This window comes from Rhipicephalus sanguineus, chromosome 1 (assembly GCF_013339695.2).
Source record: "Rhipicephalus sanguineus isolate Rsan-2018 chromosome 1, BIME_Rsan_1.4, whole genome shotgun sequence".
Taxonomy (NCBI): domain Eukaryota; kingdom Metazoa; phylum Arthropoda; class Arachnida; order Ixodida; family Ixodidae; genus Rhipicephalus; species Rhipicephalus sanguineus.
The window spans coordinates 39,204,106-39,225,923 of NC_051176.1; positions in this window are offsets into that span (position 1 = coordinate 39,204,106).

Here is a 21,818-nt window from a genome sequence, read left to right on the forward strand (position 1 = left end):
TGACCGTATCTATCTATCTATCTATCTATCTATCTATCTATCTATCTATCTATCTATCTATCTATCTATCTATCTATCTATCTATCTATCTATCTATCTATCTATCTATCTAGCCGCCTACGACTTCGTGCTCTCCTGGTCGCTTGGTTAATCGAATGTGCACCAAAATTGGTATGGCGTAACATGACTGTATGACGAACATAAATGACAAGTCATAACATGAAAATCATGACACGAATGTCATGTACAGCATGATGTACATGCTACGCTCATGGTGCGCTGGCGGCCGTTTCGCTAGCTTGATATACACCAAAATTGGTATCTTGTGACGTTACTGTGTGACGAACATAAATAACACGAGTTAACATGAAAATCATGACATGCATGTCATGTACAGCATGACTTACGTGCCACGCTCATGGGGCGCTGGCGGCCGTTTCGCTAGATTGATATGCACCGAAATTGGTATCTTGCGACGTGACCGTGTGACGAACATAAATAACACGAGTTATCATCAAAATCATGACACGCATGTCATGTACAGCATGACTTACGTGCCACGCTCATGGTGCGTTGGCAGCCGTTTCGCTAGCTTGATATGCACCAATATTGGTCTCTTCCGACGTGACCGTGTGACGAACATAAATAACACGAGTTATCATGAAAATCATGACACGCATATCATGTACAGCATGACTTACGTGCCACGCTCATGGGGCGCTGGCGGCCGTTTCGCTAGATTGATATGCACCGAAATTGGTATCTTGCGACGTGACCGTGTGACGAACATAAATAACACGAGTTATCATGAAAATCATGACACGCATGTCATGTACAGCATGACTTACGTGCCACGCTCATGAGGCGCTGGCGGCCGTTTCGCTAGATTGATATGCACCGAAATTGGTATCTTGCAACGTGACCGTGTGACGAACATAAATAACACGAGTTATCATAAAAATCATGACACGCATGTCATGTACAGCATGACTTACGTGCCACGCTCATGGTGCGCTGGCAGCCGTTTCGCTAGCTTGATATACACCAATATTGGTCTCTTCCGACGTGACCGTGTGACGAACATAAATAACACGAGTTATCATGAAAATCATGACACGCATATCATGTACAGCATGACTTACGTGCCACGCTCATGGGGCGCTGGCGGCCGTTTCGCTAGATTGATATACACCAATATTGGTCTCTTCCGACGTGACCGTGTGACGAACATAAACAACACGAGTTATCATGAAAATCATGACACGCATATCATGTACAGCATGACTTACGTGCCATGCTCATGGGGCGCTGGCGGCCGTTTCGCTAGATTGATATGCACCGAAATTGGTATCTTGCGACGTGACCGTGTGACGAACATAAATAACACGAGTTATCGTGAAAATCATGACACGCATGTCATGTACAGCATGACTTACGTGCGACGCTCATGGGGCGCTGGCGGCCGTTTCGCTAGATTGATATGCACCGAAATTGGTATCTTGCGACGTGACCGTGTGACGAACATAAATAACACGAGTTATCATGAAAATCATGACACACGTGTCATGTACAGCATGACTTACGTGCCACGCTCATGAGGCGCTGGCGGCCGTTTCGCTAGATTGATATGCACCGAAATTGGTATCTTGCGACGTGACCGTGTGACGAACATAAATAACACGAGTTATCATGAAAATCACGACACGCATGTCATGTACAGCATGACTTACGTGCCACGCTCATGGTGCGCTGGCAGCCGTTTCGCTAGCTTGATATACACCAATATTGGTCTCTTGCGACGTGACCGTGTGACGAACATAAATAACACGCGTTATCATGAAAATCATGACGCGCATGTCATGTACAGCATGACTTACGTGCCACGCTCATGGTGCGCTGGCGGCCGTTTCGGTAGCTTGATATACACCAAAATTGGTATCTTGCGACGTGACCGTGTGACGAACATAAATAACACGAGTTATCATGAAAATCATGACACGCATGTCATGTACAGCATGACTTACGTGCCACGCTCATGGGGCGCTGGCGACCGTTTCGCTAGATTGATATACACCAAAATTGGTATCTTGCGACGTGACCGTGTGACGAACATAAATAACACGAGTTAACATGAAAATCATGACACGCATGTCATGTACAGCATGACTTACGTGCCACGCTCATGGTGCGCTGGCGGCCGTTTCGCTAGCTTGATATACACCAAAATTGGTATCTTGCGACGTGACTGTGTGACGAACATAAATAACACGAGTTAACATGAAAGTCATGAAACGCATGTCATGTACAGCATGACTTACGTGCCACGCTCATGGTGCCCTGGCGGCCGTTTCTCTAGGTTGATCAACCCCCAATTTGGTATTGCGCGACGTTACTGTGTGGCGAACATAAATAATAGGAGTTAACATGAAAACCATGACACGCATTTTCCTCAATGACATACAAGACGATGTATGCAGCTCTTTGCTGGCTGCTTCGCATTACATCGATTCCCACAATGGGTGGGATCTGCCGGCTTTTTTCGGTAGTCAAGTGTAAAAGGATGCCTGCCGACCACAAGCAACAAAAATACCAGACGATTAGGCTCCCCGGGGAGCCGTAGAGGTACTGTCATATACTTTTGTTGTTTTACGTCGAAATCTTTCTACCCAACTAGCAGATTTCACCAATCCTTCAATTTAGTACTCTGGGTACTGAAACCCAGTGTACTCTTCTGAAGGGAAGGAGCCTCTGATTTTGCAAACAACGCAGCTCGGCAGCATCTTCCTGTTTCTCTTTCCCAGACAATGCCATATCAAGTGTACAAACTGGCGGTACACTGTGTACTTGTAGCGCCTGAAAGAAACAAAAAGAAAAAAAAGATGAGAGAGATTGTTCTCAGTATTAGCGCCCAAAAGACTTCTTTTTGGGCGAGTTGGTGCTTGCATTACTTAAGTACACTAGACTGTGGTGCAAAATACATTTGAAAAAAAAAAAACAAGAGGAGGGGGGAGAGAAGAAAGTCAAGGCGCTTCACTTCCTTCTCTTTTCTTCTCCCCTTTTTACACGAAATGTATTTAGCGCCACAAACTAGCGTACCTAAGCAATATATAAGCGTTTTCGTGGGTGGTAAATATCTGCAGCTAATTGGTATGCTACAGCGGAAAAATTGACACACTACACGGTATGCGCCAACACTCCGCGAGTTCGCGGCCACACTTTAGCAGAAAAAATATAATGCAGAACGTGGTAATGTGCGCTGCGCAATTACCTGTGAATTTCCGGAGCTTCCATGAGTGCCGGCCGAGCTTCCATGAGGGCGTAGTATGCCACCGCCAGGACGTTCACATTCAGGCAGGCATCGGTAAATGCCTCATGTGAAGAGATGCACTGTCTCCTCGGAGGTTAATAATTTTTTCTACTTCGTTGCAGCACACAGACTCCACTGCTGTGCCCATGGGGCGGCAATGTCCGCAGTTGCACCTGCCATAACAGCGGAACTGCATGAAAATTTGCACCGCACGCCGTCACGTGCAAATGACCTGCAGCGCTGTAGTGCTAGGTTATCGTAAAAAGCAATTTTGTTTTTTCACGTTTGCAGTCGTCGGTGTCAAGTTAAACTTGCCTTGAATGTAACCCATAACCTCCGCTCATTTGAATGGCATTCTAGTTCGTACGTCGAGCTGCTGAGCACGATGTCGCGGGAAAAATTCCCGGCCGCGGCGGCTGCATTTCGTTGGAGGCGAAATGAAAAATACCCGTGTGCTTGCCTTGTAAAGCACGTTAAAGAACTCCAGCTGGTCAAAATTAAGCCAGAACCCTCGAATACGGCGTGCCTCATGATTAGAACTGGTTTTTGCTCGTAAGCCATGAGAACGTAAATTTTCCGATGTATATATGTCGGCCGCTGTGGCGTGGCCTAGCTTTATTTTTTCGGCACCAAGAACACGAAGGGGTTCTGGCTTCTCAGTGGAAACCAGTTAATAAATCGGATAGTAAACGTGGAAAAAGCGAGCATACTTTGGCTAAATGAATTGCACTGCAGAAAATCTGTGCACGAATGTGTCCGGTCTTACCATTGGACGTTGTCGACGCGGGGTTCCTCGTGGTGGTCGTCGTTGGTATCGCTGCCGCTTCTCGACGAATCGTTCCTTGCCAGAGGATCAAATTGAAAGTGGTTAGCCACGTCGAGAATCCGTTCTATATCAGCCTCAAGGAAATCGTCGCCAACAGACGGCGATGAGAAGGACGACGACAACGAGGACGACGACGGTGACGACATCGCGCAGCACGTGCGACAAGCGTGGAAATGCAAGCAGATGACGCGAACCGCGCGGAAGTGCGTCACAGTTCTGTGTGCTGACGTGATCGAGCGCTGCACCTGCTAGGTGGTGATAGTTGCAGCCGGAGGCTTGTCGTTTTTGAAACCGAAACTGACACTGGTCGGTAATGAGGAGCCTGTAATTAATATTCTGTCGTGCGCTGCAGCAGACGATGTGCCGTTTAGTAACTAACAGGCCCTCAGGTTGAGTTTGTATTGAAGGAAAATTGCTATTTCAACCTTCCTGTGGGCGAAGATCCCTTCAGAGTCAAAGATTGAATGGAAGTAGTAGAATTCCTTGGTAACCAGGAAGGCATGACCCTTGATGCTCTCTAGATAGATGTCAAAGTTCTGTATTATTCCATTCCTCAAGCTGCCCTGCTTATGTGCTTTGAGGCAAGTATTGACAAGTTTGGTGCAATTAGCTTTCAAAATAAAGTAGGAATTTCTATCCTTTTACCTGTGCTCTGCATGTGTACTCTGGGACGGGTGCCTTTACCTGCAGCGAAGTGGCATATGCATTGGGTCTAGCTTGGTACCTGAAAAATACATAATATAGCGGAACAAAACAAGGACAGAGAAAGAAGCACACAGGACGACCGCTAGACTTCAACTGAAAATTTTACTCTGGACATGTGACATATAAAGTGTAAAAAACATCTAAACTGATGGAAACGTCACCATGCTGCCTTCACATCAAGCTGCACGTGCCAAGCTACGCGTCGCGCATTTGAAGTCTAGCGGGCGTCTAGCGGTCGTCCCGTGTGCTTCTTTCTCTGTCCTTGTTTTGTTCCGCTATATTATGTATTTAAGTCAAGACCAACTAGCCCAAATTTCAGCTTTAACTTGGTACCTGTTTTCAGTGAACTATATCTAGGTCATTTAGACGAGCGTCTCAAGGATTAAATCGCACATTCCAATGTTTTTAAAATTATGAGGCTTGTGGATGATTTCTCAGTAATTTTTTACAAAAGGTCTAATGGCTCTCACTTTGATGTTGATAGCACACTGACTGCCTTTAGGCAGACACTGGCACCGTTGTAAGTGACCGAAGAATTTCTGTAAAACGGTTCCATTAAGTTTTTTGGATTTATGCATCACCTTTCGTAATAACCAGACTTGCTGGGGATATCAGCCAAGGAGTAACAAACCGATTTTACCCTTTGGCTCAGCTCATTCTAAACTTGTAAAAAGAAGCATCGCTAACATGTGCCTAAATGATGCACTTAAAAATCATGCCCTCATCTTATACACCAACGCTTTTTAGAACAAGTAGGCCGTCTACAGGCGTCAAGCTACCCTGACCACGTGTTAGTGACGGTATCTGAAGGGTTAGTAAAAAGAATAGGGAAGAAATCTTGATGTCAACAGAACGACGATAAGAGTAGCACGAACGTGAAGGTTGCTGTCATTCCATACGTTCATCGCATTTCACGCAATCTTAAGGAAGCTGCTCGGAAGGCCAGTGTGAACGTCGTATTTTCCGCCCCACAAAAATTACACCATTTCCCGCTAAAGGGGACCATGAGGCGATGCGAAGCCGGAGCACTTGCACGATCGCGTTCCGTTGGCGTTCGTTGGGCATGCTACCGACCTCGCGTCGCGGAACTGGAAGAGGAACGCTACGCGCGTGTTGTCTTCTAGCCTGGCCGTTAATTCTCACAGGGCGAGCGGGGAACGCGGTCGACAGACGTGCGAGAGGGGGGCAGCGGAGGAGAGGAGAGAGAGGGGGAGGGGACGCGCATGCGCTGGTGCTCATCGCGGCGTTGCGCAGGAGAGAATTTCGGCATGTCTAGCCCGCGTTTCAGAGAAGAGTGAAAAGGGGGAGGGGAGGGAAAGTGGCGAGGGAAAGGGGGTGAGGGGAGGGGAGAGGAGGAAGGGGAGAGGAAAGCGGAGAGGGAGAGCGGAGAGGGAGAGCGAAAGCGGAGAGGTGAAAGGGGAGAGGGGGAGTGGAGAGGGTGTGCGCATGCGCAGTAAGGGTGGTCACGCCGCCCACCACCACCACCACCACCACCACCGGATTGAACCCCACCATAAGATACTTCGCATCTAAAGATTATCTAGACTGTGCAAATTGACAGAGCCTTGCTCCAGTAGGCCGCCCGTCTGTGACGTGAAACACAACCTTAGATTTGATCAGTGCCAAAAGGACGTAGTGTACAACATTCCGCGTTCTTGTGGAAAGGTATACATAGGGAAAACTGGGCGCTGCCTCAACGAGCGCCTAAGAGAACGCAATAATAATCTCAGGAATGGCTCCTACGGTCATCTGTCAACTCACTGCCAAAAGTGCTCATGCACCTCGAAATCTGATCAGTGCACCGTCATATCCCGCAACCATAATCAATCTGCGAGACTCATAGTAGAAGCCAAATCAATCTTGGAACGCGCAGGCTCATGTGTAGGCATAGCTTCATTGTCATTATCAGAGAAAGAGTTGCAGTTTTCGAATGCTCAGTGATTTGTAATGCGCACGCCCTGGATCACGTGCTTCAGTGTATATATATATATATATATATATATATATATATATATATATATATATGTGACGCTTCCCTGTTTCCAATAAATAAGTTGAAAGTTGCGCTGTTTGTGTCCTGTCTCTTCACTTCCGCGTCTTCAAAGCCCACCCACATCGTCGGCATGCTGAACCAACTAGCCCAATTAAGTGCGCTGATATACATTGATATCCTGAAAGTTTTCAAGGAGTGTGACTCCAGTTTGAACTTCAGCTTTGAACTTCTCAAGGACAAAGAATTGCAATTTATTGGCCTGAAACTCCGGTTCTCCTCCTCACATGTATGTGGTTTTTTTTCCGTAGGTTGACTAAGCCACTCCTCAAGTATGGATCGGCCCACTTGAAAACTTAAGAATGGCATAGTGGTTTCATGTATTAAGTCTGCCCTCTGAAAACCCTGTCCCCATTCTGTTAATGCCAGGTTTGCGCTACAGATCCATAGACTTAAAGCCACTGGGTTCCCTGATAACCTGCTGGGCTCTGCAAGAAGCTTGTCAGATGGGTGAAATCTGGATGCCTTTAAGTGCCTCACAATGACAAGGCGGAAAAAAGAAAGAGGAAGGTCGCTGCTGTACCTTACATGCATAAGACCTCGCACCGCTTAAAGAAGGTTGCGAAGCGCTTGGACGTTGACGTGGTGTTCGGCGCGCCTAACAAGCTCTCGTGTTTGTGACCTGCTGTGGAAAGGAAGGCCGAAAGGTCATGCCCAAATGACGGATGTTGCCGTGTGAAACACGTCAATACGTATGTGACCAGCAGGGTCGCTGTGGTATGTAAGATACCGAGAACTCGCCAACGCTGGTATATCGGTTAAACTGGACGATGTCTTAATATACGCCTGCGTGAGCACGAAAGGTCTTTGAGGACTCGCAAGCTAACGCACCTATCTGCTCATTGTCAGGACTGTGGGTGCCAGCCTTTAAGAAAACGTGCATTTTCTATTCAAACCAAGTCCAGAGGACTCGAGAAATTGTTGAAGCCGCCTATGTCGCGAAATGGGGTGTTTCATGCAACAGCTGTCCTTCGGTGGCGCTATCTAGCCGCGAGGTTGAATACCTTGATGTCACTTGATCTGATGGCCGAATCCGTGATTCATTAATCTTGTTCTTCTTGTAGTGTGTGTGTGTATATATCTTCGTGCGGTTTTGATTAAACTTCAGTTGCTAGTAGCGTGTCGTCCTGTCTCCTTCGTGTCTGTGTGTTGTGGTTTTTTTCGCGCTTTTTTCAGACATGAATTTGCACCAACTCGCGAACTGTCCGTGCTACTTCTTTGACATCACTTTTGGCTGACACAAAGTGTAGCACCTGGGCCTAGATGCTCAAAGCCCTCTATGTGCAGGCCTTCATAACAGCACTGAATGAGCAGCCAGTGCGCTGGTTTTTGCATCCTGTTTCATGTGCGGACCAGTCCCACTGGGAGGCTAATCAATCATACACATACAAATTCTTGCATATTAAATCTGTTGACCTGCTCTTAGGTTCTTTGTCCACTTTCTTACTATTCGAAACTCTGGGATTTTGTGTTATTACAAAAATTACCAGCATTAGAAAGGCTTGTATTAGCAGTGTGTTGCCTCTGTGGTAGAATACGTATGCTTCACAGGAGCCGCTTTTGAAAATGCCTGGCTACTGCTTGCAGATGTTCATTAGGCTTAACTTGCATACAGCAGTATCAAACCTGCATATAAACAATTCATTTGATTTGATAAGATTTCAGGCATTTTTATCGCCGTACTCAGAAGTATTTCTTTCAAGTGAGAACCATAGGTTAACAAATACACAATAACACAATTGCAATCATTGTCAGAAATAGTGTCGTGGTTGTGGATGTCTGTTTGGGCACGGCCCTTTCGTTCCTTGGCCCGTCTGGTTGTCTCGCTAGCGAACGTGGTCGAATTTCATCACTCTGGAAAATTTCCAGCAGCCGCCTCATGGAAATCTGAAAACGGCAGTTGGCTCTTTGCAGGAAATACTTTATTCGCAGGAGAGACTTACGCAAACTTTCAACTCTTATTTATATTTACTGTGTTTTAGAGTCACACAGCAACCAGCACGCAATGTATACACACTGCCGAATTCACCGCTAACACTGAAGTTGAGAATGCAGAATAATGTGCCGGGGCGGCACTTCAAATGTCGCTACCAAGTTGTGCAGTGGCTGTTTCACGACTTGTGCTCATATACACTGTAACCGTCCTTTGTGTGACATTAGCATATTTCATTTCATGCTCATCGCTTTAGTGGCTCTTCTTGTTTAGCTGGATTTGGCTGTCAAAAACTGGATGTTTTGTAGCAATCATATGACTACGCATTTAATTTTGCTTTCACAGAACACCATCTTTTAAGCTCGGTGTGGGGGCTCAACGTGGAACGTTTGTGCAGTAGCACGTTCACATTATGCCTAGAAACAGAGTGAATGCCTCCAAAAAAGCTTTGAAGGAGTACTGACACAAAATTGTGAAGGTAAGAAAACTTGTGAAATACATTTGTATGACACACGTACATAATCTACAAAATAGTAAGCGTGAATGTAGCTTACAATATATTAGAAATCAATTTCAAAGTGTGTGCTGCGCAACTGCCTGCGAAAAGAAGCCCCTCACGGCATTGACATCAACTGCATTTAGATGTAAACAACAAACAGCCACCTGTATCATGCGTTTGTGTTGGCTGCCGTGCTCCTTGCCAGCATCTCTCCCCCGCAGGTGTCAGCACTAGTGCTCACGTGCACCCAGAGCCGCGTGCACGAGTGTCACTGTTTTGTGTGCTTAGCAGCATTGCCAACCAATTTTTGAATAATACCCTACGTCACGATCAAGGTTACCCTACACAACATTTTTAGTACCGTAGTAATAAAGTACAGACTATACTTCACTGTACGACATTCAGACGTGTGTTGGCGCTGAAGTCGGTAGTGACTTCAGAGGTTTGAAAACTAGCTTCGGGAAGAACATGGAAGACAACCGATGGGAGCAGAAAGCGTTCCGGTATTTGTATGGGAAGAGTGTTGACTCAGTTGAAAAATAACTAGGTGACTCATCAAGAAATATACGGCTGGCAGTATAAACGACATGGTAAGAGAGAGCATTAAGCGAAACGTCATAGAGGGGGAAAGGATGTATCGATAGCAGCAATGGAGAGAAACCGGGCCTGAGTAACTACCGCAAGGGTAAAGACGAAATGAGCAAGAATATATTTTACGATAGCTGAAGTAGAAGCGCTTTGGTGTTTGACGTGAGGTCGGATGTCCTTAGAACGCGTGGTTACAAATCGAGATGAAGTGAAGCAGTGAAATGCACGTTCGTAGGGAAAGTAAGGAAACGACGCAGCATGTCTTAATTGAATGTGAAGATATATATGCACTCGGGTGTGCGTTAGGGCACTAGACTGCATGAACCCTTGTGTTTCAGGGAGAACATTAGGAAGGTAAACAGGTCGGCGGTAGATATAATTAAAAGACGACTGAAGGATTGGTGGCGGAAAAGTAGGCAGAAAGTAGCCACAGCCCGACGTGCCAGTGGACGTGCCCGGCACGCGCGTGATAGTGCCCGGCACGTGACAGGCATGAGCCCGGCGTGACAGTGGATCAGTAGCGTGGCCAGTGATCCACTGTCATCGAAAAGACTGTAAGGCAAAAGCCATTTCCTTTTTGTTCTTTTTCTTCTCAGCCAAATGTGTAGGATCCCCCGCCCTCGGAAGATTTCTGCACCTCACGCGCCTCTGGGGTCGACCCACCTATGACCAAGTGACGATGCCATGGGATGACGTCATCATGGGCGTCACATTGTGATATCACAGTGACATCACTATGACTTCATGATGACGTCACAAATCCTGTCGATCTGTGGCGGCACGATGACGTCAAGAGGTGACGTCGTTATGTCATCAGGTTTTTTTTGGACCACTCGCGTTGACGCCGACGGTCACTTTTCGTGTTTGATGAGGCTTTTGCCTTGATAACCACTGCCGACCGCCGTAGCAAAATTTGAGAACCCCACCACGCAACGAACGAATGGGCAACGACGGAGAGAGAAAAGACTATCCATGAGAAAAAAACAGCAATGGTAGCACAAGGATGTGTGACGTAATATCTTTCCTCTCTGCCCGATACTGGTAACATGTGAATTCTAATTTTATTGAAAGAAATATTTAGTTTTCGGATCTCTTTAGGAATGTAAGCCTGGGATATGTCACGCGGATCGTTTACATTTTTCGCTGATCCATGGCGAGCAAAATGTCAAAATAACCCTACGTCGTATAAGAAAATCGCATTGCCGCCATCCTACACCACGCTGTCCAAAAAATTCCGAAAATACCCTACAAGTAGGGTAATTACCCTACAGTTGGAAGCCCTGTTGCTTACGTGGCCAGCCGTGTTTATCTAAAAACCCGCTTGGTCTCTCCACTCTCGGAGCTCTCTGAAATCGAAAGTGCGACTGGGCGCTATAAAAACTATTCCTTATAATTAACTGTGGCGCGCTTGACCAAACGAGGTTTCCAGCCATGATATGCGGGACGATGACTACTTATTGCAACAGAAAAAAGATTACTTAAAATTTTGTGACAGGCTGCAGCTACAGATCATGGAGAACTCATAATGTTGTTCACAGTATTGCTGTGTAGTGCATACATGAAGGAGCCCTGCAACACTTCTTGAACATTATCAGATAACGCTTCCGATTAGTAGTATAGGCTCCGGTGAACTTGTGAGGCAAACATTTTGGCGCAGTTCGCGCCAGGGAATTGACAATTGCATTATAAAGTCACCTAAAATTTCTCGCTAATTTCTCGACAAATGGTGCCATATAATCAAAATCAACTGCGTCACATATCCAAAAGCAGATGGACATGGCCATTGTCTGATTTGCATCGTGATCTGCATAGCTACGACGGCCGCCGTGGTGTGCCGTGACGTGCCTGCCCAGCGTGCTCGTGATCGCACTTAAAGTGAACCATGCGTTCAAAGAAACCAAGAAAAAAACTGCTCAAGGTAACGATGAGCTCTGGCGTATCGATGTAGCTTCTTGCTCCCTTGGTATCCCCGCCTGTATAGCTTTCAGCGCACTATTTCATCACGAAGTCAATACTATGTATGCCTCACTATGTCAATATTAAGTAGACTTCCGAAGCTGACAGCTGCAAACGTAGCCGGCAGAGCAGATGATTTGTTTATTCTGATGTCTGTTCATCCGCTGGTGCAAGATTCTCAGCTAAAGCTGGCGCCAATATTTAAATGCAGTACCATGTAGTGCTGCTTATCCGGGTCAATTTGTGTGCAGAACGTCACCTGATAGCAATGTCCAGACCAGGACGAATTTGTCGTTAACTCAGAAGCTTCTGATTCTGAGAAATCGCTGGGTGTCTACCAACCAGGAAAACCGGCATTTCTCAGGGATTTAGAATACTCCGTAGATACTCAGGGAAAGCTAAAAAAAAGTGTGCTTCTATCAGGGAATCCTCTGGCCGCGATCGCCTCCCGGGCCCTGGCGACGAGTCCACGTTGGTCGTCTAGGTCCCGTGCGGAGATCTTGGCCTCCCACGTCTCGGCAAGGAGGTTGGACTAAGGGACCCTCCCACCTAGAGTGACCCCAAGCTTAAGAGCTCGGGGACACTGTTTTGGCAAATTAAAAGTTTATTTCATCATCATTCTATCAGGGAAAGACAGCTGCCGTATTATTGAAGAGGAAAGAACGTCGTAGTAATGCTGGACCGAGTTACAGAGAGGACGTGCTTTTCCGGCTCCTCTCACAACAAGAGGACAAGTGCGTCCTCATCACAACCACCGCCGGCCTCCCGCACCTAGAGACCATGCATGCAAAGCGGCAAAGACGCTTCGAATTTCAAAGCCGGTTAAAAGTAGAAATTTCCTTGTGCCGTCACCGATGACTCTATGCCTTGCAGATGTGGTGCTTCGTGCGTCTCTCTTCAAAAACCACCGCCACCCTTGTTTGTTGGGTTTCTGGCACTGTACACAGTGCCAGTAAGCTGGTAGAAAATCATATGGGCTGGACTAGTTTGCATAGTTACACCTTGAATTACGAGTTCCAAGTGAACTCTTCATGCACAACGCTTTCATTAAAGTGTCCATTGCTACCTCAGGGGGCTCACGTCGCACAAACGCGACGCAGGTGACTCAGCAGAGGGGTAATATCACTTCACGCTCTGGCGCAATCTGCCGACGCTGGCACTGGTTTAGAGTAACAAGTTGCGTCCAGCTTTTCTGACGCCGTTCTGAACCAACTTAGTTTTATTCACTGCAGTGTTGCTGCAGGGAAGCTTTGTCTTATGTGACTCTAGTATGATGGCGTTTTCAGGTACACTTTTGTCCAGGGCAAAACAAATCCGAAACATTGAGTCGGCAGCTTGGCTTAGGCCTCTGGGAACACTATGTACTGTGCGCTAAGAACAAAGTAGTTTTCTCTCCCCAGTTAGGGATGAAAAGCGGTTACAAGTCACGCTGAATGTATGAAGCACCGAGTTACTTCGACTAGAGCTGGAACGCCCTATGTGTCTTCTTTCGTGATGCCGCTGGTATGCGGACCGCTGGCCGCCGTTTTGACCGAAGCCGAACTACTGGCATCAGTTCTGAGCAGCCTTCGACTGCTTCAACAAGAGCTCCTGAATCGCCTACATGAGCATACAGCCAAGCACATTTATCGGCTTGACAAAGAAGTCACATATGGTGAGATGATTCGGTGTCTCACTGCTGTTATGACACACGCATCGTTGCATGCAGCCGCGGCATCGGCTTCTCTTTCCGTTCGATGTTCTGATCATCGAAAACTGCCAAGAAAGAGCAGCTTGACAAGACAAGGTGGAATGCACTATTGTCTCTGGTCGCGCACCTTTCTTCTGAGAGAGTGTCGTGTCGAAAGTGAGCCAAGCCAAGATGCAGGTGTCCAAACCAAAAACAAACACTTTAAAGCAGTGAAATGCAACACTAAGGCATTGTGAAAATGTCAGAATGGCTGAGGTTGAATCCTAGCTGCTGAGAGAGAACCTCACTTGTGGCAACGTTCAGGCGTCATACCAATGAGGTTGCTTTCAGGTGATAGAAATAGTATATTCGAAAATATTCGGCTTTTTATGCACCTCGTATGTATTATTCGTATTTGACAATTTTCTATTTGCAATTGGTTCGTTCAATTTTTGAAGATATTTTATTCAATACGCACTTTACTAACACCTCCCTTCTGTTTTGTTTTTGAATGAACTGAACATTACAATTGAAACTATTCAAACTTGATTAAGTAGCTTTTTTGTTACATGAATAATAGAGACTTAGAACAGACTGTTGGGCGAGTTGGTAATGCATTCTGTAAAAACTGCGCGAAAAACGTGGACAAAGGGAGAAGCGGACGACACAAGCGCATACTAACAACCGAAAGTGTATTGAAAAAACACAGAATATGAAGAGCAAATAAACCACGTGTCCAAGGTTAACCAACAGACAGTTACAAGTGCGCATCGAGATACGCAATCTCCGCCTCGTGCAACGCCACAGATGGCCTGGCAACACAACTATCTCCAGCTTTGAAGATAAAATACGCTTTAACAATCTCACGTACAGTACGTTCCTTTTGTCTTGCTAGAACTTTCGTTCCGCGGAAAAGCGGGCTGCACTTACAGTCGCGGCAGTGCAAAGACAGATTTGTAGAAGGCTGTCCTTTCATCGACAACCTGTGGTCATTCAATCTCTGATTAAGACAGCGGCCGGTCTGCCCGATATAAGTGTTTCCACAGGAGAGAGAAACAGAATATACCACACCTTTGCAACATTCTGATAGGCCGTCCCTGTGTTTGACCCCGCACTCAAACCACTTTGGTGATGCACCTTCCACCTTCCTTTCGACAGCCCCGCAAATCCTGCCCAACTTATTCCTCACGGAAAATAACACGTGTACTCCGTACTTCGCGCCAACATTCTTGAGGTGGTGGGAGACACCATGCACACAGGCAGGTGGGGCGGCTTAGGGAGGCCCGCTTCCCTGGGCCTGTTTTGGCCCGCCTTTGTGAAAAGATTTTGCGCAACCTGAAGTTTGAGCGAAAAGGTTCAACCCCTGTTGGGAGTGATCCGGATAAGAATGCACTGGTCAGCATCCCCTACCTGCATAGTGTCTCCCACCTCGTTGGCAAACGATGGCCAAATGAAGGCCCATTCAAGCCAATATAAAACTAAGGTTGGCAAAGCCAGCCTATAAGGATGCCAGCGATGGTCTATCGTAGCCAGTCAAATGCAATATTGGTGCCACCATCGTACAAGGGCGGCAACAAAGGCCAATCGTAGCCAGCCAACATAAAATAATAACAGCGCCATCGTATGAAGACGGCAAGAAAGGCCCATCATTCCCAGCCAACATACAATATTGGCAGCGCCATCGTATAAGGACTGCAACAAAGGCCCATCATTCCCAGTCAGCATACAATATTGGCAGCGCCATCGTATAAGGATGGCAAGAAAGGCCCATCATTCCCAGCCAACATAGAATATTGGCACAGCCAACCTATAAGAATGGCAACGATAGAGTACCGTTGCCAGCCAGCGTACAATATTGGCAGCGTCTTTGTATAAAGATGGCTAAAAAATTCCATCGTTGTCAGTCAACAAACCAAACTGGAACTTCCATTCTATAAGAAAGGGAACAATGGCGCGCACAGGGTCTTGATTTTGAAAGGGACACTAAAGAGCAAAACGATTTTTCTCGTGTTGGTAAAGTACTCTTTCACAATACCAAAACACCACGCTTGCTGCTAGAAGACGCTTAGTAAGCGAGAAAACGTGCAAAAACAAAATGTGGGTGGCGACGCCACCTTGAAGTTTCCGCACCATTCGCCGTGATGTCACATGTTTTCAAGGCGCCTACCAGGGACTACATAGTTCCTAATCGGTAAAAATGAAGTATATTGTCCCCTGAGGGGGCCATGGACCTAACATAGCAAGTTTGGGGCAATTTTGTTGAGCCAATGGCGCCGTGACGTCACGCGGGGAGATTTTGGCGCGAAATTTAAAAACGAAACTTCGAACTTTATTTTCTCCTCTATTATTAACCTACGATGGCGAAATTAACGACGTTAGAGTACTCAGAGCACAATTTATCGATCTAAATTGATTCATTGTTTCTCTTTAGTGTCCCTTTAGGTTGACATTTAGTATGGCACAAAATATATGCTAAATAGTTGGACAAAACTTGTTTTGCAGATGTTGAGCAAGGTAAAATAAGTACCAAATTCTCAACTGAGTTTTGCGCGCTGCTGGAAATACATCTATCCGAAAGGAAACGCAAAAAAATTTAACTTTGCAATGTAAAGTTAACGTGAATTGTGTGATACAGCCAGCGTATACATCGCAACTGTATAAAACAAAAAAATACCTGCCTTTACATTGATTGAAGCTGTATATAGCATTGATGTGTTAATGGAGTAGAATAGAATTCTAGTCTCCTTAGCAATGGGCCTCTGCGCTGGTGCGGCTTTTCCGGACGCGCACCAAAATTATTCTGACGGCTTTAGTAGCGGCGAACAATCAAAACATTTCACGTGACTTCAACCACACCAGGTATTTGTGTTTGCTAGATGACTAGCTGGATTACAGGATTGTAACTTCTTTGTGTGTGCGGAACAGCGATGTGCTGGCCAAGACTACGGTATCGCCCGCAGAAGCTCCAAATGAGCGATCAGTTATGTTTTCACTTTCAATGCTTCACGCAACCAGATGTGTTCACTTTGAGTAAATGTTATTAGTGCTCAGGAGGCCGGAGAAGCAGCGCGACGCCATGTTTTGCTCATGAATTTTCCAACCTCTCCTCCCGGTAATGGGGTAGCGCGGAGGTGGCTGGTCATAAAACACGTGTCACTTGACGGCTGCTCCGCTCACGACGGTTCATTGGTGGTTCCGTGCTTTCAATGCATTTGAAACGAAGGGGGGGGGGAGATGGCGGGAGACGGCGGGACCTCGGAAGAGGCATACGCGTTTCGGCCCCTTCTGGCCGGCGGCTAGGCTTTGTTAGCCAGTGGCGGTTACTTCCCATCGTTAGGGCTCTCGGCATCGGCGGCCGCGCACCCTTTAGTATTCTGTCGGGAGTGATCGGGAAAAACGGAGTCGGATACCGAGACAGGATGAGATTCTACGGCGATGCCACAGTGAGAAAGCAGCTGCCTTGCGCTTCTTCGAAGCTGATTGTTTTGACTTTTGACGAGCCATCCGCAGATGAGCGCTGCTGTGCTCTGACAACTCGTAAGCTTTCCGCTGGATTTGTGCGTTCGTATCGCGGTCAGTAAGTCGTTTCTTTTCTTCATCGCATCTTACTGTCCGTGTTTTTCGTATGTGAAATATGTGCTGCGTTTACTAATGGCAAGATTATGACGTATTTTCTTTAGATTTGTTGGTTTGCGAATACCCAAGTGTTGGGCTTTGGTGTGCGCGTTGAAGTAGGTTAAGTGCTCGCCCTTAGCGTTGTTGGCAGCATTTGCGTGGGTTATTTTGCTCTTCGCCGCCCCAAGGGCATTTGCCCTTCGCCGCCCGTTTCGCGCAAGGACATGATAGATTTGTAACACTCAAATGTTTATTAGTTGTGAAGTTGTCGCTTTCATTCAAGCTTTTGCCGCAGTCACCATTTAATAAATAACTGGGCCAAGAACTTTTTGGTAGTTCAAGGTGGTTATGGATTTCGGCTGCGTAGAACGTCTGTTGAAGTGTATATGTTCATTTATTTCATTTTGTATCACGCTTCGCTTTTCGCCCACTTCCTATGGAACCTTCGGTGAACTGACAACTCAAATAGATATTTTGGCTCTGTGTGTCTGTGAGTGGTGCCTTTTCCGCGATTCATAATAGAAGAACGTTATTCAAAATAATTCTGCACGCAGGCGGTCAGCAGAGCAAAGTGCGAGAAGCGAAATTCTTTTCAAATCATGCAATATTTTACCATATCTATACATGCAGAATAAACTTGTGCTTATTGTTAACTTTTCTGCGCTTATTAGCATTGCTGCTTGCCTAAAAACAAAAGCGTGGGCAGCATCCATTTATTTACATGCACAAAAATCTACCTCATGTTAGACTACACATTCAGTGGAAAACGTCATAAAGATATTGGCACAGACATCAAAAACGCTGGAAAGAACCGGTTTTAAATGCTAGAAAAGAAAGAACGATGGCGCAGCCAGCGATAAAGGCTGGCAAAAAATATTGGAGCTGCCAATATTTATACAATGTTTACGATACGTACGACGTACAATGTTGGTTACAGCTATCTTTGCCATTATTGGCGATATGTTGGAGGGAAAATATTGGCTAGAGCCATCTTTGCAAAAATTAGACCATCATTGGCTTCTAATATTGGACCAATGCACATTTAGGTGTAGTGAAACCACAAAAGCCAACGCAGGACCAATGTTTCTCCCAATGTTTGCCAACCTTGAGCCGAGATCGGTCCAATGCCGGCTTACTGCGTGGGGGTGGGGGGAGGGAACCTCTAGGACATGCACATCACCGCATCTGCGAAGATTCTTGAGGTCGCCAAAAATAAGCGCCATCTAGAACACTTCTCAAGATAGTTTTGTGAAAAAAAAAGAATGTTTGACTAAAGTTAGCCTAAATTTGTTAGCCTGGCAGTTTCGGCTGCCAAAAACATTTATCTCCCAATTTCAGAACTTCTGAACCTTGAGCACACTCGGTGACCAAATGGTAAACTTTTAGGTCACACTATATTTTTCCAACAACGAGCAAGTTAATGCAACCACAGGAGCATGTCATAACTTGGTCAACCATGTCACAGATTCTCGGGTTCAACAAGAAGCGTCGAATTCTCGCTGCCATTGAGCATATCTTGCGCTCTCTAAGCATATAGTGAGTCTTTTGTAAGCAACTTGCATCACAATGGACAGGAAGTGCTTGATACTCGTCATTCTCATGATCTGAATTTTTACCAAGTATGGTCAAAGCTGCATATTAATAAAGGCGCTTGGTTTATTTTTGTATTCTGAAGCCAGGATAACTTTCTTGTGTTTATGGGCAATATGTGATTTTTATATTCTGAAGCCAAGTTTTCTCATTTTTCTTTTGTGCGTATTGATTGCCTACTGGAATTACTTCATAGAGAAAACTTCGTCTTGGCCAGGGGTTCCAATCTGGCACCGCTGATTTGCTATGGAAGCTGTCTTACCACTGAGCTAACGAGTATGTTCGTTGTTTACAGCTCTTGAGAAAAATATACGCCTCAAAGGATGCGACTACTGGACATTATATAATTACCTTATAATTGCACTGTAAGCACCTTTAATGTCTGTTCCCGCTCGAAACTTTGTGCTGAAGATTTTGGGACGCTCACTCCTAACTTGTGAAATATTTTTGTTTTAGTCCTGGAGCTCTCAGCTACAATTTGCGTTCTGCGAAGCCTTGTAAAATAAAGGACGTATGCTTTTAGTTCGCCTCACGTAAGGTTACCTGGAACTCATAATGATAAGACTTTTGACATGGTGGACTCATCTTCCCATAAGCTTCAGGAAGCGCTGGCAAAATCTATTTGTACTCTATGAGCGGCTACGCAATGCACGTAGCAGTGCCTGGAAATTGGCCAATCTTCGCAGAAGAAAGTAGGTTTGGAAGAACAGTGCATAGGACTTTCCATGGCTTTGGTGCTGTCATATAACAGGCAACTAATTAGCTGGTGGTGAAAAAACATTACATCATCAGTATACGGGGTGTTTCAGCTCAAAGCCCCAAGTATTAAAAAATTAAACATAGGCGCTACGCATCTCCAATTAGCGCAGTATTGTTCAGAAACGTAATATTTTTTTCAATCTCTGGTAAAGCCCATTGGGAATATTTGGTGAGCAGTTCTTTTGTTTTTCGTTCGGTTTCGTTAACGGGCACACTTCGACAAGGGAATGTCAGGGTCTGGAAGGATGCTTTTTACAAATGAGAAACGTGTGAATGTGATCCTCGGCCTCGGCCGAGCAAACGGAAAAAGGAGAAAAACGGCAAGGTTATTTCGCAGGTGGCATCCTAGAACTCGGGTAAATAGTTCGACATTGGTCCAAAATTGCGAAACTCTCAAGGCGACAGGCACGTTCAGAAAGCCGCTTCAGCGCACAAAGGGTGTCAATGAATCTCTCAGAATTGACATTCTTGCCTTCATGGCAGCCCATTCCCACGCAAGCGTGCGTGACGGGAGTGGTGAGACCGGTGTTTTGAGCACTAGTGTTTGGCGAGTACTCAAGAGCGGAGGACTCTACCCTTACCACGTTCACCTGCATCAGCAGTCAGAATATAGAGATTTTCAAAGCCGCCTTGATTTCTGCAACTGGATATTGATACAGGCAGAAGATCATCCAGGCCTCCTGAACAACGTGATCTGGTCCGATGAAGCCCACTATTTGCGCGACGCTCAAGTGAGTCTTCACAACGGCCATTACTGGAGCGGTACAAATCCTCACTCGCTGTTGCAGTCCCAACACTCAGTGCAGTGGTCTTTCAGTGTTTGGGGCGGGATTTACGACGGCTAGAATATTTGCCCGTTCTTTTTTGCCGGAACACTCACCGCAGAACGCTACGCGAGGGCGATACTAAATGGCCCACTGAGTGACTTCACCTGTAACCTTCCTCTAGCGCAGCTTGGGGATATCTGGGTCCAGCACGACGGGGCTCCTCCGCACATCTCCGGGCTGGCTCGAACATGGCTTGATCGAGCATTTCCTGAAAAATGTATCGGCCGCGTCGGACCTGTGCCTTGGCCTGCTAGGTTCCCAGATTTGACACCGCTCTATTTTTTTCTATAGGGACACGTTAAAGACCATGTCTACACCGAAGCGACGACAACGCCCTGAAGTCTGAAGCCTAAAATAGCAGATGTGTGTCACTCCATTACTCCAGGGTATTATGCGAATCGCGACAGCAAGTGTGGTGACTAGGTTTAGGTTGCACATAGGGGCTGACGGAGGGCTGTTCGTGCATGCTATATAACTGCCCGTGACGTCTGAATAAAAGCACGTATTCGACAACGTTTCTACTGGCCTCGACTGTGCAAGACGACCAAGCACTACGTCGCGAGTTGTGACGTCTGCCAGCGCCACAAGCAATCTAATACTCCTCCGGCAAGCACACTGCAACCTGTCAAGCCTCGGACTTCACCTTTTGCAAAAGTCGGTATTCACTTACTCCGCCTCTTCCTTAAGTCTGTCACCCGCCGCCGCTGGATTATGTCGTGGTTGCTACTGCACTCGATTATCCTTTGTCACGCAGCCCCTCGTGTGGGGATCAGTGATCGCGGCCAAGAGTTCACAGCTAATGTTGTCGAATAGTTGCTGCGGCTCTGTGGGTGTCAATATCGGCATTCCTCGCCTTAGCACAGGCAAACAAACGGCCTAACAGAGCGCACCATTCGTACCATCATCGACATGTTTTCCATGTATGTCTCAGCGGACCATAATAACTGGGATGCTGTCTTACCTTTCTTTGCACACACCTTTAATACTGCAAACCACGAGACCACAGGATATAAGCCCTCCTTTCTTCGCTATGCTCATCATCCTCAAAATTTTCTAGACACCAGACTTCATTTCTCGATGAATGAAAACGCCAGCGCCGCGCAGACTTCATGTGGCGCTGAATAAGCGCGTCGACTTGCTCGGCTTAGAGCTCTCTTTTCACATGCTCGTGCTAAAGACCGTTATGACGCGAACAGCTGCCAGTCACCTTCGCCAAAGGTGATTTTGTCTGGTTGTGGACGCGTGTTCGAAGGAAGGGACTTTGCGAGAAGCTCCTTTCTATGTACTCCGGTCCCTTTGCCATTACCCAGTGCTTGAGTGACGTCACATACGTCGTTGCGACTGGGAGAGTTGAGAACCGCCGTTTGTGCAACACGGATGTTTTGCATATTTCATGATTGAAGCCCTACAAAACCGATCACTTGGACTCGCTCAGTGAGCTTCGTCTTGCCTGGAGGAAAATGTAACGTGGCGCTGAAAGAGTGCGAAAGAAGA